The 6,000-nt window shown below is 46.4% G+C and overlaps 1 pseudogene; it reads right to left on the bottom strand.

Annotated features, from left to right (window-relative positions):
- Positions 1–3,385: 3,385 nt before the first annotated feature.
- On the bottom strand, positions 3,386–5,302 carry LOC116353349 (general transcription factor II-I repeat domain-containing protein 2-like; annotated as a pseudogene).
- Between the last annotated feature and the right edge of the window lie 698 nt (positions 5,303–6,000).

Here is a 6,000-nt window from a genome sequence, read left to right as displayed (position 1 = left end):
TGGTGTTGTACGGCATCAAACGCTGGGCAGTCAGGTGAAACATTCGAACTTTGCAAGACCCTGTCCATTGGACCTTTTAGTGGTCTTCCCAGGTGAAGTTCGGCGGGAGTGACCCCAGAAGTCTCCTGCACGGCAGAGTTCAGTGCAAAGCGAAATTCTGGAAGATGCTGATCCCACCTTGTGTGCTGATCCCCCACGAATGAAGCAATCATCCCCTTCAGGGTTCGGTTTACCCTCTCGGTCAGGTTGGTCTGAGGATGGTAGGCTGTGGTCAGCTTGGCAATTACACCCCAGTAGGTACAGAGCTCTTTGTATATTCCTGATATGAACTGCGGACCTCGGTCAGAGAGGATTTGGTCGGGAATTCCAAATCTGGTAAACACCTCCCTTCGCAGAATTAGAGCAATGGCTGATGCAGTAGCTTTGCGGAGGGGAAACAACTCCACCCAGTGTGTGTAGTAGTCCACTACCACCAATAAAAATTCATTCCGTGTCCCCCGGCTGGGAGGAAAAGGTCCCATGAGGTCAATTCCCAACATTTCATTTGGATGGTTCACCACGGTCTGCTGCATTTTCCCAGCAGGTCTGCCAATGTCTGGTTTGTATTTCTGGCAGACTTCACACTGCTGTACAAACTTCCGGGTATCAACCCACATGCCTGGCCAGTAAACCACCTCTTGTAGTCTTCGATAAGTTTTAAAAACTCCAAGATGGCCACTCATGGGATTGGCATGATAAGCTTGGATTATCTGGTCACACAATGTAGAGGGAATGAAGACGCGATAATGGGTGCTGTGTATTCCATCTCCTCTTGGAGTTTTTCAATACAATTTATCCTGAATTATGCTATACTTATCATTGAAGCGACTCTTGGAGTCTTCTTCCGACAGACTCTTGTGGATCGCCATGATGGCAGCATCCTTCTGCTGTGCTCTCCATACACTCTCATCATCCAGAGGAAAGGAATCATCCAGACATTTAGCGGTAGTATAAGTACTGCACAAGGGAGGACAAACATTGGCAGTCTCTGTAATCCGAGAAAGGGCATCTGGTACAACGTTCAGTTTTCCTTTGCGATACTCAATGATGAAGTCAAACTTCTGCAGTCTGATAGACCAGCGAATAAGACGGCTGTTGGTCTTGCCTGATGCCAGAACCCACTGCAGAGCAGCATGGTCTGTGACAACGGTGAAGATCTTTGCCTCCAAGTAGTAGCTCCATTTCTCCAAAGCCCAGACCACAGCGAGGCACTCCCTTTCAGTCGTTGAATAATTCCTCTCTGCTGAATTAAGGGTGCGACTTGCATAGGCAAGAACTTCTTCTGTTCCAAGTCCTGTTTGTTGAGCCAAGACGGCTCCAAGTCCTGTTTGACTGGCATCCGTGTACACAATGAAATGAGCATTCAGGTTAGGATGTCCAAGCACTGGAGGAGTAATTAGACTGTTTTTGAGTGTGTCAAATGCACCTTGGCATGCAGGGGTCCATTGGAATTTCACACCTTTCTTCTTAAGGTGGTTGAGGGGTTCGGCTACCTTTGAAAAGTCAGGCACAAACCTGTGGTACCATCCAGCCATACCCAGAAACCGCTGAACAGCCTTGAGGGATGTGGGAATTGGGAATTTCTGCACAGCTTCAACTTTGGCTGGATCTGCATGGATACCTTCAGCATTAACCACATGACCAAGGAACTTGAGTTCTGGCAGACAGAAACGACACTTCTTCAAATTCAAGGTCAAACCTGCAGCCTTTAGTCTGTCGAAGACGGACTGAATGTCTTGCAGATGATCCGCAACAGAGGAGGAGTAGATTATGATGTCATCCAGATACACGAGACAATTTCTACCCCTCAGATCTCCCAGGACAGTCTCCATCAACCGTTGGAAGGTTGCTGGAGCATTCTTCAAACCAAAAGGCATGACTTTGAAGGAGTACAAACCAGCAGGGGTGACAAAAGCAGTCTTGTCCTGACTAGCGGGATTCATTGACACCTGCCAATAGCCACTGTTCAGATCCAGATTACTAAAGATGGATGCTCCTGCCAGAGATTCCAGTATGTCATTTATGTTTGGTAGAGGGTAGGCATCGCTTTCTGTTATGGCATTCGGCTTCCTGTAGTCCACACAGAATCGATATCCACCATCTTTCTTAGGAATCAGGACAACCGGAGAAGCCCATCCAGAAAAAGAAGGTTCCACAATTCCATTCTCCAACATGCTTTTGAGCTGTTCATTGAGAATTGCCAGTTTGGCGGGGGACAGCCTGTAGGGACGCTGCTTAATGGGGACCTCATGCCGGGTATAGATTTTGTGTTTGAAGACGGTTGTACGGCCGAGTGTAAGAGTACAAACCTCACTGTTCATGTCCAACATCTGGGAGAGCTGCCACCTTTCATCATCCGACAGACATGCCTGTTCCACCACTTGCTTGATGTAGAAATCCGCATCAGGTTTGTTTTTGCTCTCGGATAGAAGGGGAGGTACGGCGGTAATCAGGGTGATAGTTTGGTTCTCAGACTTCACTGGTGGAACATGTTTTTGTCTTTGTCTCTTTATATTTTCTCTGTCTCTGACTTGACCTTGTCCGGACTCTGCATAATGTAGCAGGCTCCAACCTGAAATCAGTGCATTACCAGGTTGAAATGGATGAGGCTGGGAATAGTCAGAGTGTAGCCGATAGGAGGGTTCGGACATAGAGATGGTCAGTCCACTGAAGAACAGGAAGTCTAGGCCAAGGACTACAGCAAATGCAAGGCTTGAGTCTGCAAGTATTGCCACAGGAAGGTTAATAGTCTCACCATGCAGTTTTATTATTATACTAATCCAGCCCAAGGGAGTGGTAGGTTCTCCATTGGCCAAGTACAATGGTCCTTCCTCCCATGTTCGTAGCTCCTCATGAGGTAATACCATGTTCTGCCACAGGGCCTCTTGCATCAGGGTGTAAGATGCCCCTGTGTCGATTATGGCCTTCCCTCTCCAGTTTCTAACAGTCAGAGGAACCAATAGTTGTTGCGGAATAGGAATAAGACCGCTAGCTGTACTGTCTAAAGCAGGGGTGTCAAACTCAAATACCCAGTGGGCCAAAATGTAAAACCTGAACAAAGTCACGGGCCAACATTGAACAAATTAACCTTTTAATATGGACCCAAACAAGTTTTGCTTTAACATTGAATATGGAACAACCATCGCTTATTACCATACAATATATAATTTAATAGTGGAGACATGCAAAATCGAATTTCAAATGAAAAAACACATCAATGGCATTCATTTATTAAATAAATAAAATTTAAATAAAAATTGTATGCCTCTTTTCTATTTGCAGCCTTCTGATTTAAATACCAAAATAAACTTTTTCCACTGGCTAATAATTTTACAAAGTAAATGATAATAAATCAATCAACCATTCAAGCCCATGCCTTGTAGCAAGAAAAAGTGCATAAAGAAAACGTTAATTATTGCACACTGGTCTAATCTGATGTGCCCAAGCCAGATACCTGGCATCTCTTCTTGGATGCTAGTTCATCAATGTCTGGGCTCAAGCTCTGAGCTGAAGAAATCCTCAGTATCGAGCGAAGATGTTCAGTCAGACGTCTCCTGTGAGTTGTTTTGGTCATCTTCATCGAGGAGAAAAGTTGCTCGCATAGATAAGTGCTGCCGAACATGGAGAGCATCTGAGCAGCTTGGGTGTGGAGCTGAGGCATTGTGTCAGGGATGAACCGTGGAAACTGTGCGGCGCCCACAGCATCATACTTTGACTTCAGCGTGTCGTTGCACTGGAGTTCAATCAGCTCCATTTGGATGTTGGTTGGTGCATTTTCCACATCAACTGCGAAGGGATTACTAAGCAGTTCAAAAACTTGCATTTCTGGGCATCGAAGTCGGCAAATCGCCGGCTAAACTCAGCGGCGAGAACACTGAGTTTTTCAGCAAACTGTGCGCATGGGAACACGGCGGTAGAGATCTGCGCTTTTATGGATTGGCAGCAGGGAAAATGGCAAGGGTTTCCTTGCAGCATCTGATTCTCCCACAGGCACAGTTTAGTTTTGAAGGCCCTCACTGCAGCGTACATGTCTGTGATGATGCGCCCCCGCCCCTGAAGCTGCAGGTTCAGCGCATCGAGATGGCTCGAGATGTCACAGAGAAAGGCCAGCTCACACAGGAACTTTTGCTCCCGGAGCTCTGCTGTATCCTTCCCTTTGGTTTCCAGGAATTGACATATTTCCTCATGAAGCTCGAAACATCTGTTCAGTACTTTTCCTCTGCTTAGCCATCTCACCTCTGTGTGATACGGCACGTCTGCGTATTCCGAACCACACTCCTCCAGAAAAGATTTAAACTGGCGGTGATTTAGACCTTTGGCTCTTATAAAGTTAACTACCTGTGTTACTGTGGTCATAACATGTTCCATCTTTAGGGCTTTGGCACACAGTGCTTGCTGATGTATGATGCAGTGGTAAACAGTTAGCTCACCTGCACAGTTCTCTTCCCGCATCTTCTCCCGAACCATGCCCACCAGTCCACTCTTTTTACCGCACATCGCTGGCGCACCATCTGTCGTTAATCCAACGAGTTTATCCCACGGCAGCTTTATTTCAGTTACACATTTGGAAACCTCCTCAAAGATTTCCTTTCCTGTGGTTGTGCCATGCATTGATTTGAATCCTAATAGCTCCTCCGTAACACACAGATTTGAGTCCACTCCACGGATGAAGACTGACAGCTGAGCAGTATCAGATGCGTCGCAGCTCTCATCCACAGCGAGGGAGAACGCAACAAAATCTTTTCCCTTTTCCATCAGCTGGTCATACAGATTGGTGGCAAGATCACATGTGCGATCAGCTACTGTGTTCCTGCTCAGGCTCACGTTTGAAAATGCTTGTTTTTTCTCTGGGCATACGAGGTCACAAACCTTCATCATGCACTTTTTCATGAACTCTCCCTCATTAAAGGGCCGGGCTGATTTTGCGATCTCTGCTGCCACTATATAACTAGCCTTTACAGCAGCCTCGCTTTGTGATGTGGCTTTTTTAAACATATTCTGTTGTGAAACCAAACTTCTTTTCATCTCCTCTACTTTCTGGCTCCTTTGAGTCATGTCCAGGTCCTTGTATTTGTCATGGTGTTTCGTTTCATAGTGTCGTCTAATGTTGTACTCCTTACTTACAGCCACGTTGACTCCACAAACAAGACAAACAGGTTTGTCTTTTACATATGTAAACAGATATTCTGCCTCCCACTTGTCCAGAAAGCTCCTGTTTTCTGCCTTTCTTTTCGCCATTTTTGGGAAGGGTTAGCTCGCTGACAGTTGTAGCGTCTATGTTGCTATGACTACTGTCACAGAGGAGAGAGCGTTTCTGGGTCCTGTCCTGATTGGCACTTGAAAACAGCAGAGCATTATGGGATTCGTAGTATTAGTGGTGAATGCGCTGTATAATACCGGCGGGCCAGCTCTAGTAGTAATTTGGTATTGTCTCGCGGGCCAAATATAATTACCCCGCGGGCCAAATTTGGCCCACAGGCCAGAGTTTGACACCCATGGTCTAAAGGCTTCATGGTGGGCATTAAGGCTGACCCAATTGTATGCAAGCCACCACGCCTGTCTAGACTTTCAGTCTTCGGTCCTTTCTGACCTTTTCCTGAATCCTGACGCTGGACATAGAGCGGGCAAGAATCTGGAGGATGTTGGACTTTACACCTCCAACACACAACTGGACATTTGTCCTGGATCTTGGGTACAAATATCTGAGACGGTTTAGCCCTAAGAGAGTTATGGGTATACTGGGATGAGGGAACGGGGTTTTTAGTTTGGAGGTGGTGCTTCCAGTCCTTCTCAAACTGAGTCCCAAGACGCACCAGATCATCCACATTTTCCACACGTTCTCGAAGTTGACTAGCAAGGCGGGGAACCATGTTCTTAAGAAGGAGTTTAACCATCTCCTGCTCAGTAATGTCAGCCTTCCATCTCCTACATAGAACTCGATAGGAGAAGGCAAAGTCCCGT

This window comes from Oncorhynchus kisutch, linkage group LG14, assembly GCF_002021735.2.
Source record: "Oncorhynchus kisutch isolate 150728-3 linkage group LG14, Okis_V2, whole genome shotgun sequence".
Lineage (NCBI taxonomy): Eukaryota > Metazoa > Chordata > Actinopteri > Salmoniformes > Salmonidae > Oncorhynchus > Oncorhynchus kisutch.
Note: the sequence above shows the minus strand (reverse complement) of the source record. Positions and strands in the feature narration are given on the sequence as shown.